The sequence below is a fragment of the Spodoptera frugiperda genome, chromosome 20 (genome assembly GCF_023101765.2).
Source record: "Spodoptera frugiperda isolate SF20-4 chromosome 20, AGI-APGP_CSIRO_Sfru_2.0, whole genome shotgun sequence".
In the NCBI taxonomy this organism is placed as follows: Eukaryota; Metazoa; Arthropoda; class Insecta; order Lepidoptera; family Noctuidae; genus Spodoptera; species Spodoptera frugiperda.
Genome location: NC_064231.1, coordinates 7640339 through 7654540, shown reverse-complemented (window position 1 = coordinate 7654540; position 14202 = coordinate 7640339).

Genomic DNA, 14202 nt, shown 5'->3' with positions numbered 1-14202 from the left:
TGTAGATAGGTACCTACCATATGAGGCAAGGGAGGGGGTATAGGGTGGGTAAGGGTGTGTTTAGCCCATGAAACTGAACAACATTATTACTTGTAAAATGGTCGACGTAATGAAAAACACATGATTGGACATGTCTTGAAGCCTCCGAGAAAAGCCCATAGAGACAGGGAGTGGGCTTTCAGAAAAACTGTGGCTGAAGCTCAAGAAGTAGTACCGGAAAAGAAAAAGAGGAAGACTACATATAAAAATAAGAAAATATCATAAGACCTTTAACAAAATTCGTTAGAAGTAGATGGTATCAAAAAGAAAGGCTCTACAAAATGAAGTGAGATCCCATCAAAAACATCCTGTAAAAAACCCAAGTCTCGCAGCTCAGTCTTTCTACCGTCAAAAGTTGTGAGATCCATGTAATACCAAGTCGGTTAATCTATTTAGTGTCTACTTGAAGGACCTTCTGTCTTAAGTTATTGCATAAGTTATTATCATGCCAATATTAAAAATATTTAACGTTTTAAACAAATAGATCGACTTGGACATCGCATGAAAACAAAATGAATATTACAATATTATATTAGATTCTTTAGTCTCTCGCGCCTCACGCGATTGAAACTCTCGTTCCTGTTGGTCGCTGGCCCGTCGTGCTGTGTACTGTGTAGTGTGATACATACTAATAATCAAATCAAGCGATGTCCAAGTCGATCTATTTGTTTAAAACGTTAAATATTTTTAATATTGGCATGATAATAACTTATGTAATAACTTAAGACAGAAGGTCCTTCAAGTAGACACTAAATAGATTAACCGACTTGGTATTACATGGATCTCACAACTTTTGACGGTAGAAAGACTGAGCTGCGAGACTTGGGTTTTTTACAGGATGTTTTTGATGGGATGATATGTTGAAATTTTCACCCTCACGTAACTCCCTATTGTCATCACCGTGAAAGAAGCTCTAACCTGAACGAAAGGGAAGGCGCTCCCTTAGAGAGTATATATAGGTATAAAAAACTGAAAATGTAGTGCCTTCTAGTTAACAAACATAAAATAATTAGCATTTTTGTTACGTCAAATTTACTTAAATAAAGAGTAAAACCAAATATACATTGATATTGAACCTCTAAGAGGAGATATTTGTTTAGGCACATTCGATACATCTATTCACAAACACGTACTTACGAATTCGCCATACGTTATTCTAATCACTTTTTTTTAAACATGTTTGTTTTGTCTCGTACAAAGCTGTGTATTGACTGTATATCTGCAATTAGCTATCAGAATTTGTACTGTATATTAGTGTATTTACCCACATTTACGCAATTGTATTCATAGTTCAATTAACTAAAATTATAAAGATAAGTTTGATTGATTTCAGTGCGTTGGTCCCCCCCCCTCAATGTGTTTATTTTATCACTTACCATGAGAGTGTTGTGAAGTACACGTAATATTTGTTTAACTAATAGTTCAGTAGGTACTATAACAGTGATTAACATCTTGTAAATTTTTCCTTAAACTCTGATCGATATCTAATGTTATCTTATATTTTTTGCATCTCCTAATATAGCAACTGCAGTAGGAAGCATCTATGCAAATAGTCAACATTTTCCTTATTATGTTCAATGTTTAGGAGTATCCTTTTATACCTACTTAATAAATCATTATTTCTAAACCAAGAATAATAGCGTGTAGGTGCACCGGGCTGCCGGAGTATCCGTGCCACGAGTTTAAATGTGGTTCAACTGGGTTGTAGAGGTCAGGTGTCATATGATCACCACTAAACCAGAAAAACTTCAAATTGAGAATGAATTAAATCACATAATTATGAATGATTCGTCTGTAGTGACTATAGATAGAATATTGAATTAAATTATAATAATATCAGAATTAATACGTAGATAGGTCCTTAGGCACTAACGGAGAACCGGAGCTGCGGACTGGCTAGCCAATTACCGGGGCTTCGGCTCGGAAAGCAGGAGTAGAAACGGGATGGATTTTAGTTACTAAGAGTTTGACTCTCCCTCTCGCCTCATCTAAAGAGGGAAAAGTCATTGAATGATTTTCCCCCTCACAAAAGGCCCTGATGGTATAAATCACATTTTTTTACATTTATGTGTACAGCTGTTTTAATAAATATATATCTTGTATTACATCACATTTTTGTTTGTATCATACGAGGAAAAGAATGGCAAGACTATCGGTCTATGTATACCTAATAGTTATTGACTACCAATTTGTATCGATCTGACACGTGATTTAGAAAAAAAATGAATATACTTTTTTAAAACCTGCAGTATCTTGAACATGTAAACATTTAAGATCAAGTTAGTGATAGACATATGTAAATGAACCATCACATTATATACCGATTTAGCCTCACGTTAGCATAGTTATATATACCACAAAAAGCGGCTCATGATCTGTAATTTGCTAACATTTATATGCAGTAGTCTCAAATTACAATCATCAATAAATTATATATACTTTATGATGATTAGCTTTGGATGACACTTCTGCTTTTTGTGTTTATAATAAAATAAATTTGTCCTGATAACATATCCATTTATGATTATTTATGGCACTATTTAAGTCGCTATCATTGGTTTTCTTTTCGAATTCGTTCATTTATGCTCATTCGAGAAATCGTTAAACTCATTATAGTCTGTTATATATTATATGTTTTCGTGTTTTGTAAATCAATAGTGCTTGTAGCTTTTCACTATTAATAAATACATAGATAAAGATAAAATTTATTGTGTGTTTATTTAATTATAACATTTAAAATTATCCTTTTAAACTGACTCTGTTGGACCCGTGTTTTGTGACTACAGTAACATATACCACTATTTTTGACTTTCTAAAAAGTCCTCCAGACATAAATTGTTGTAGTTAAAATAACTATTCAAACATATTCAATATCGATTTAACCACAGAACAGGATTTAACACTGAACTTATTAACGTGTCGTCTTCTCCTTGCAAAGATTTGACACATCTATCTGATGTGTGAACAATTGCTTACTATGCTATTTTTGAAACAAAGAACAATGTGTTTTGAATATAAATCATAATAGGTATTACCTAAATAATTCTGCCATAATGTGTACCTCTGCCTACCTCTTCAGGGATAAAAGGCAGCTGACAATACGATATATCGTGCCTTACCATTATTTTTAGGACTTAAAACTACGTTTAACATTACCTATATTTAACATCATATAATTTCAGCATTAAAATAATAAAATCTTCAAAATGTTTTTATTTTAGTTATATTTATCTTTAGTTGCGCATAATAATATCGCCTTTTAATACTAACTCAGAACAGATGCCCATTTGCCTACGCTTTCGAGTAATAAACAATGTATTAAGTTTTAATAAAAATTTTACACTTGGGGATAAATAAAAACAAAGTTTGTACCTATAATTATAAGGTAAAATTTCATAAACACAAATGATCTTGAATATTAAAAAGAATATTCTAATTGATGAAGGTTGTTAAATTATTATTTACTAAGTATTGACTGTTTAGCTTAATATTGCCGTCATGATCAAGGTGATTTACTCCTCAATGTATTGTAAGAGGGCTCTTGAAGAAATGTAGGAAGCGGTTCAATGCATTCGTAAATAGAAAATTTGAAGTTTCAAGGAAATTTTGGAGCTTTGTTTGTAATCTACTTCAGAATAATTGCCTTCCTATATTATAGTGTGTACATTTAGTCTGGTTTGGAGCACAGCGAGTATATAAATCAGTGCGATAATACAAAAATAAAATATTATATTTAGCTATATTTTCAACCAGCCATGTAAATGGTAGCAGAATTCGAAGAATGAGCCGAGTATTGATAGTGCGAGAATGTTGTTCAACTTTATGGCTCTGATCCATTGATCTCTGGTTGATTTATACACTTATTAGGCTACGATAGGACTGACACATACCCTGATCGATATAAAAGTAGCTAAAATTAAAAAAAAAGAAAAGAAAATTGTCACCACCCTTGGTTTTGTCAGGGATGTCGAAATTTTGGGAAAATAAATTTTAGGAAGGCTGGGCAGTAAAATAAAATAAATATTATTTGACAAAATTTATTAAATAACATTTGTAATAAAGATTGATCTCCTTAATTACTTGCTTCACGAGTGATTGACAGTTGATTTATAAATCACTAGAATTCAGATTATGCGTGATATTATTAGCGTGACTGATATATCAATAACATTATATCAGTTTACTAATTCACTTAATGATATTTACTGCATCTTTTAAAAATAGATTGGGATGGCATTTAGTAACTTTTAGTTTTTTTATTGTTTGCAAAAATCGATAGAGCTGAACTTTCGATTTTCCTTGTTTGTTTTTAATGTTATTATTATATGACTATAGACTAATTTTAATGATTTGTCATACATATTCGACAAAAGAGTCATCATTGTCATCATATCAGCATCATATGAACATGACTTCTTCAAATTCTTCCGTAACAAATTCATTACCACACATCATCTTCACATATATTACATACGAAAAAAATGAATTATGTTTGTATATATTTACGAAAGTATCTCATATTGTCATATTGGTTACTCATTAACAAAAAATAATAATAAGTAAAATAATTTCCATGACAAAAGATCCGTATTGTTTTAAAGTCACTATAATCTTAATGTTTATTATGATTATATTGTCTCATTAATAGTGGTTCTTTTTATTCAACAATATTAATATGCACATATAAAGTGTTAATTAGGCGCCACTATTGTCTAAAATTTTAAAGTATAAATAAAATTCATTAATAATTTTATTGCTTGAATAATTCAATTTTTATATTTTATTATTTAATATAACAATTGATTATTCAATTGCAAAGACTTAAAGATCCTGAAACCAATAATATTGGTTGAATTTGAATAAATTTATTTGGGTTGCATTAACGGTTACGTCGCTAGATAAGCAAAGTGGTATCATCACATATCTGGTGGCGTCATTATTATTATAGGAAAAGCTTTGACATTGTACTAAAATAAATGTTACCAGTCCGTTTGTTCTTCCCTGAAAATAAATATTAATCGAGTAAATATAAATAAGCCACTGTACCTGTAGGCTTGACATAAATTATGACATAATTTGAGGAATGATGTTAATCCCTTACGTTCAGTTTTATCTTCAAGCAGTTATAAGCAAATAAAGGTAGATAAGCTATACTCTGCTTTCAGGGAATAAGAGACTAGGTATAATGGTATTTTATAAAATTTCTATTAAAGATAACCAACATTAGTTAACCCAGATACCATCTTGTTATTACTTTGACTATACTGATGTAAAATTAATGTAAACAGTCGTGATTTAGTAATATTGGCGTGAAGCGTCACATATCATGCACATTATTTACAAAACCTGCATTGCCTGCAGTATACAACCTCGCAGACAATTGTGAACTAGTCAAACACTATATAATCAATAATTATCAATTTTCCGCCAAACATGTTAACATCAGATATTGTTAACAAGTTTTGATGCGACTTTTCATATCTGAAATGTAGTTTGGTCTAGCATTATCCTTATTGCCATATAATATGTATTTCTAATAAAAAAGGTATTTGGAATAGAAAAAGAAATACTTGATCAATATTTTCAACTCAAGATCTCGTGATGACGTCTGCCGCCATTTGATCAATGAGACAGTGTATTTATTAAATAGTCAAACGAACTTACCTGTAAGTGAAGTTCGACTGTAATTATTCTTGTTGTTGCATTGTCCGAAGATGATTAGGAAAACAGTTGTAGTCTCGGCGTTAGTCCGTGGCGTCACACATAATTTTAAAGATTAAAAGCTTAAATTTCTGAACGCAGCCATGCACATTGGCAACACTGCGTCTGCAACACTAATTTCATTAAGTTCATAGCCATTTATTGGTTTTACAACATAGGGTTCATGTTTATATTTATATAACATGAAGGATCTGGGTAGGGTGGGACTAATCATCTTCGGACAATGCAACAACAAGAATAATTACAGTCGAACTTCACTTACAGGTAAGTTCGTTTGACTATTTAATTATACTTGTTGTTGCATTGTCCTCTATGATTAGGAAAACAGTTGTAGATGTTCAAAGACCAGTTGTAAAAACAATAAACATTTGTTTAAAAATAACAATCAACAGAGTTATTTTTTAAAAAATATACACTTCTTAATTAAATGTATAACTGAACAGTTATATATCTATTAACTGCGTAATTCAAACTAATTCCAAATATCATTCACATTGTTGAAGAAAAGGTTCTAAGAAAACTTTTATTAATTATTGGTCTGTTATGAAAAAACTTGCAAAAAATTGAAGACTCTCCAATCCAAGCAGCCGTTCGTCGTATTTCATCAATACTTCCCCACTTGCTGAAAACTGCTAATGTTGATGCATGTCGGGTACTGTGTGTTGAAAATACACTAGTGTCAATTCCACTCTCTTCCATGGCTCTTTTGACCCAACGGCTGATTGTACTGAAGCACACAGCTTTATATGGCTCCTTTGTAGATACAAATAAGCTAGTACTTTTAAAATCACGTAAACCCTTTGTAACTTTTAAATTGTTGACCACCGCAGTGGCTGGACATACTCCTTTCCTAGCATTAAAGAAAAGGATCAGTTATAAAAAGTTGACCCTGTTTGGTCCTAAAGTCTTGATCAATCTATCTTATACAAATAGATTGATGAATTGATTAATACAGTCTTGTTTAATCATTATATTAATAATATTAATCAGGGCTACTGTTTGAGCCCTTTAACCCGTGGCCAACGTTAATAAGGTTTTCTTGGTAACAATCTGCAGATAATTCTTTCTCTAGAGTATAATTCTTTTCAATATAATCAAGTACAAAGACATATCCCAAGTATTATTATATTTGGGTTTGGGGGTCTTAATTTAAAAAATCCCTTTAACAATCTTTTAATCTAATGATCGGTATCCAAATGTGGTCCTATAACTAATGATAGAGCTAATCTTACGGAATTCAAATTACCATATGTTACTAACTGTAACTCTTTCATTGAATCACAAAGTACGGTACTGAATAACTTCAGTAATGGTAGGCTTAGTAATGTTTATATTTATGGATTTAAATACTTAGCCTATGATACTAATGCACATGCATGCATGATTTGCATGATTCAAAGTATCTTTAGATATTGAATTCATCAAGACAAGAACTGCTTCATCACAAATTCCCAACTCTATGTTTTCCTGATAATGCTTCTACCATCAATACCACTTTCTTATAAAAGGGGTGTAACAATCTGGAATTATGCAAGATAAGGACTTAGAAGGTAAAAATATAACAGGTTCCTTTAACAATAATCTATTAACATTAACAATAACCACTGAGTGACCCAATGGGGCACAACTATTATACCTGTTGCTTTGTCTGTAATTTATTTTCTAGGGTTTTAAGAACCATAGAGAATGGAGGAGAAATAATAAATAAAATAAGCTGTATTTAGTCCAAGGAATGGTGGAAGCATCAACTGCAACAGCTCCTAGGTCTGGTTGCCATGACATATAAGTGCAACACCTTGCATTAGTATGTAATGCAAATAAATCAATTAAAGATTTACCAAATTCATCAATAACCTTTGGATTGTTTATATTGCTCAGTTCCCATTTTGTAATGTCTATCTTCCTATCTTCCTTCTAGACTCAAAAAAGCTATCACACTATCTTTAGTGTTTATGTAATTAGCATCAAACAATAGTCTTTTAAAATTCACACCATTGCCAAATATTCTTAGAAATCCTATGTAAAAAATTATATTAAATTCCTCCTAATCTATTTATACATATAGGTTACTGCAGTAATATTATCACTATTTCTTCATTTATAAGCAAACATTTTTAAAACAAAAAAGGCAGCTATTCATTCCAGTGAATTTATGTGAGCCCTAGACTCTTTAATTAGCCTAAATTCTAACTTTGATCATAATTTTATACAGTAATTCTTTTATAAGCTTGGAAAAAACAATAAAAGAATATATTTCTTTCCTTTTCAGTAATGTTAAGAGTCATATCTATAGTATTGAATAGTAACAATAAAAGTTACAGTTGTAACATCACACTTAACTATTCTCTTTGCTCGGCTAACTATAAATCCTAATGTTTTTAGTAAATTCACAGTTGCTTGTATGTTTTGTATACACTGTTGTTATAACAATTTTGTTTATGTAACATAATAACATAGTTGTTTCATATACTTAAAAAACAAAAAGTCATCTAAATAGATAACTGATATACAACCTCTTTCTCTTAAGAAAACCATCATTGGTTCATGATTTTTGTGAATGTTGATGGAGCCGTACAAAGGCCCAAGAATAAAACATAAGTACTTAACTGATAGTGTTTTCCTTGAAAAAGAAATCTTAAATATTTCTCACTATCCTTGTTGATACTTATCATATAACAAGTATATTTCAGATATAAGATGACAAGAACATCTTTTTTTTGTAAAAACTTGCACACTGTTCGGTATTTTCCAATTTGAAATACTCAGTTTCAACAAAATTATTTAAATTCTTTAAACTTAGAACAAAACGAAAAGTTCCATTGCACTTTTTAACAAGGAAAATAGGTGAACACAATGAATCTTTTTACAGGTTTGCAAGTTTGTATTGCTTTCATAGCAAGTACTTAACTGGTTAATTTCTGCGGTGATCTGTAAAGATTCTAGTTCAGAAAACCTATCATTTTGAGTACAACTCTGGTATGGTTTACTATGCAAAAGGATTGAATATCCTGCAACCCAACCGAGAATAATTGGGTCTTGAGTTAAACTCTGGTGTGGTTTATCACACAAAGGGGTTGAGTATCCCGCAACCCAACTGAGAATAATTGGATCCTGAGTTATCAAGTTTTCAATTATTTAAGTGGTAGTTAAGTCTACTCACCTGTTGGTTCATTTGCGTTGAGGTTGACTCCTCTTGCTCTCCCTGGTCCTGACTGCTGCTGGTGTTCTGGGTGACGGCCCCCCCTCTTTTTAGCATCTGCCTGAGGAGGACCCCGCCAGTTTAAAGCTTTATTATTATTTATTTTAGGAGTACCTGTCTGAGGCACCCATGTACTTCGCTTTGTAGTGAACCTTTTTGTTTCAGCCACCTCAGTTCTTGACCAGATCTCTTGACTGATCTTGCTGTTCTGATCTCTTCTCCTAGCTCTTCACCAAATAGATAGATTTCTGTTCCAGATTGCAATAGAAAATCTTTCACATTTTTATTTATAACTGATAACAGGAGGGACTTACGTCTCTTTCTATCTAAATTTATAGTCACAGAGTAGGATTGGAGCATCATTCAGTATTCTAATGATATCCATCTATGTCCTTAATTATCTCTCATGCACATTTGAAGACATGAACCCAGACATGCCAAGGCTGTTGAGGTTTGTTTCTGTTTTGTTTGTATCATTTGGTCACACTTCTGGGATTATTAATCATTGATTGTAGTGCTTACCTCCGGGTTTAACAAAAGATGCACCATTAATTTCATGTTGGAGAACGGTGAATTTTCATCAGTATGTCATTCCCCCAATCACCTTTGTGCTATTTGTTTGTGTAACTCTCCTCCTACTCTCACCAGCTGTGACTTCACACCTTATATGTCTATTACCTGAGGATCCAACATCTCTTCATGTGGTAAGGCTTCAGGTAATTCTCATAAAGATTCTATATTTTCCACATTTACATCTTGTTGTACAATGTACATATGTATCATTTTGTTGAGCATTGCTCAATTCTATGCATTCATTATCCGGAGGGACATTTTCAATGTCTTCCTCCATGTAATGTGATAATGTTAATGGTGTCTTTCCAGTTTCTGGAAGTAAAACACAATGCAAGCTGTGCTTATGGTACAGCATGTGACTTATGGTACAGCATGTGGCGTATGGTACAGCATGTGGCTTTCGCCACATCACAATATAACCATGTAAGTTCCCGCAGAACTTCCCTTGAAGGTTATATAAGACTCAACCGCGTGTGCTCCCACAGAACACCCCAGAGGTTGATTATTTGATAGCTTAGCAAGACTCAACCGCGTGTGCTCCCACAGAACACCCCAGAGGTTGATTATTTGATAACTTAGCCATTGTAGACCACGTACGCCCCCGCAGGACGTCCCACAGGTCAGGCCAGTTCTTGCTAGAAAATAACCGGCCTTGTAAATGCTCGTGCGATTCCTTGTACATAAGTATCTATCGCGCACGAAATAGCAAAATGTCGCCGCGTCCTTTACATACACATGCAAAGCGCAAGACGCCCAGGCACAAAAGTAAAAACACACGTTCTTTAAACGGTGTAGCGTTAAATGTTTTGCTGCATAGCGAAGCTATAAACTTTGTTGCAAACTTGCAAAAGATGAAAGGCCGGCCATTTTCGTACCATCATCGCTCGAATCGGAGCTCAAAAGTTCCTTTTCAAGTTTCTTCAATTTCTTCAGCAGTTTAGATCTTGACTCCGACTTTATCTTTCCCATATTACAGTTTTAGAAACACTTATTTTAACAAAAAATTGGTAAAAAGGTGGGAAAACGTGACGCCGTTACGTGACATAAAATCCGAATGAAATTAGTGTTGCAGACGCAGTGTTGCCAATGTGCATGGCTGCGTTCAGAAATTTAAGCTTTTAATCTTTAAAATTATGTGTGACGCCACGGACTAACGCCGAGACTACAACTGTTTTCCTAATCATAGAGGACAATGCAACAACAAGTATAATTATTATAATAACAAAGTGAAGACTACGACACTATCGAACCTATTTAAAAAAAACACTAATAAAAATAAAGTAACAAGCTATGTTTTTTTTTTTCAGTTATGATCATCTCATTGCAGGCCTACCTGCTCTTCTTGTATACAATCCAATATTCCTTCAGGCTCAAGACTTATTCGAGAGATTTTCTTTAACACCAGTCAGGCGAAGTCACTGGTGGAAAACAATTAATAATAAACGAAATTGTAAAATTTACTAAACATCTTTACTGTACTATGGTCTCGTGTACCAAATCTTAATCAAGCTTTTATATTCGAGTTATTATTATAAAGGATTAGAAGCATGCATTACTAACTTAATTGTTACCGTTCAATGTTAATAGCCTGCAAAGCTATAAAATCAAACATAAAAGTTTATCACGTGAATCTAGGAATCTGAATTTGTTTCTGGTTTATTTTTAATACAAGTTCATTAGTTTATATAAATTTACATAAGATAATGTCATATTAACACCTTTAATTTGACATTAACATGCTCTTTTATCTTAGGTACCCATGATGTGTCTTTTCTGTTTGTTTGTAAAAGAGGGAGTGCCATAATCGATTTTAGAGACAGGTTCAAGATCGCAGTTTAAAAGGTTCAAGCTTGTATCGAAAACTTCCTCTTACCTAGAGAACATGTCACACAGTCTTGCAGCAAAGGTGCTATTGTTTGAACTTTAAAAAAAAATCTGAAAACCATCGTCTTTAAAATACACTCTTATTTGTGTTTATTGATGGACGTTGGTCTTTCCAACATTGCGCAACTGAGTGCGATCTTCAGCTCTTTGTATCCAAGCACTCCCATTGTTCACTGTAGCTCAATTTTACCTTTCTTGCAATGAAATAGCAGGAATGAGATAAAGTAACTTTTTCATATAAAAGACGTCATTCTCAAAATGGTTTGTCAAAATTTAAACTACACGATACGCAATAATAAAATCGTAGAAGACAAATAATGTTATAAAATGTAAATCGATCTATTTGAAGGTGTTATTTTATGTGTTTATTAGTTGTTGACATCATTGTCAGCCTACACGCCGATCTTATCTTCATACTAATATAAGATACTATAAAATTTTAAGAGTTAATTTGGTTTAGTTCGACGGTTACTAGAATAACCAGTCGTGTTTTCATTTTTTAATTGGTATACATATCTGGTTAAAGGGTTGTCGAACTTTCTTCTTCATCAGCCAAAGGACCTTCACTGCTGAGCAAAGGTTTCTTTCATTAGAGGGCTCTATCCATCTTCAAATTTTCCAGGTGATTTGGAGATTGTAGTCAGTTTACTAAAAATTTAAGAAATACCTGATCGTAAAACATCGTTTGCGTTGTGTGAGTGAGGTTACTGGATGCCCAATTCCAATCTTCCCAGTCATCAATTCCACAACAACCCTTAAATTCATAACCCACAAAAATCCGTCAATCGTTATCGTCCGGCGGCGGCGATTGCTTACCATCAGGTGATACGTCTGCTCGTTTACGTGTTTCATAAAAGAAAACAATGTTGTAAGTTCCTCGGTTGACTTGTTGCAGCTTTAAAACAACAAGTCATTTGCACATAGATATTTGTTAGTTAGTTCCATTTTCGATAGGTCACTTCTTCAAAACAATTTAAAAATGGTTGAAGGTCAAATCTAGTATATTACATTGTTAGTACATGATGGTTTCATTCGAGTAACATCATGTACCAACGGGAGTTTAATCGGTAGTCCATATATAAGTATTATTTAGGGTTTATCACAATCACTTTTCACGTCTAATATGTGCGTGCAAAATGACAGTATATAATATTGAACTAGACAGATTCCTTTAAAACAGTATTAATGAAACATGTTGAAGGTTAAAGTTAGCGTGTTGACTTGACATATTTCTGATATTACCTATATGTAAATACTGCAAGCGAACCGTAATAAATAATAGAACGCAGGTATGTTAATGGCTTTATGTTTAAATCTTCGCTTTGTTTATTATATCATGGATGACCTTTCTAATGGTTGAAGACTAACTAGTTCAGGAACTTGGTGCAGTCACGATTGATGACAACGTTCACGTATATCATTTACATCAGATGAGACTTAACTCCTGGGATGATGCACAGCGCATTGTATTCTAATGATCTTTGCATTAATTATTTTATATTTTAACTTTAAGTAAGATTTTGTTGCTAGCTTTTGTTGTTGGACAATTTAGTGTAAATTATTTTTAAAGAGTAATATCATATAACAGGGTGAGCTGCGGACTACCTAGTGGGTTTACCGGGGCTCTGGCAGGAGGAAGAAGGAGGAGAAGCAGGAGTAGGAACGGGGTTGTTTTTAGTCACTAAGAGTCTGAGACTCGCTCTTGCCTTGCCCAAGACAAGAGAAGTCACTGGATGATTTTCCTCCCTTAAAAAATAAATAAAAGGGTCTTTTAACCATTTCAAACCAATGGATGTTGCCGCGTTCGTAAACGGAGGCTCACAAAATTTTAACGTGTAGTTGGAAATTGACTATCTGGATAGCTTAAATTGGTTGTTTTCACATACATATACTTGTCGTTAGTCAAGAATATTGAAATTATTTGTACTATTAGTATTCAAAACGGAATATTTTTAGAATATAAATTGTAAATTATGCAGCCTCAGTACATCCTGGTTAAGCACTTTCAAGTTGAAGTACGTGTTAATAGAATTATAACGAAGTCGAAGAAGAAGATATGATGTCATACTATCACGAATATCATTTACATAATTTTGGTAAACTATTATTGAACTATTGTATATGTCTGCTTGTCACGCCATCTAGTGATGAAATCGAGTAATAGTATGTTTTTAATGTTTTAATTGTCTTCACTATGGTAGCTTTGATAAAATAACTCTTTATTTTTTTTTTCAATATAAAAAAAAACCGTTTATTAACTATCATTATAATTAGAATAAGTACCTTATTAACGGGGGAAATAGGTAAGTGCTTATTCTAAAAAATCTACAGCAATAGTACGAAGCGCCTTACAAAACCTGTGACTGTTTATGCTAAGAGTGATTGGTTGAAACTTCATTGGTTCAGGCGTTTTGTAAAAGAAAATTGAAATAAAACTGTTTCTCAAACAAATAGAACCATGAAATAGCTATAAAGAGGTTTTCGGGCTTTATTTTATATTTATCTATTGATATAATAATTTAAAAGAAAATTAAATGTTTTCTACATGACTAAAGGACTACTATGTAGGAGGAACAATATATTCATTTCTTTGTAGTGCCTTATCTACGTGCGTAGCAAGTATTCACATTAAAGTAACGATCTCTCACAATTTACACAGGCGTACATACATGTATTATAAAATTCAATTTACCGTTACTTTTATTTAAAAATAAGATGCCTTTTTTCATATAACGCTTACGCAATGATGAAGTATGTACAAAAACATTAAGTGCCATTAACTAAAT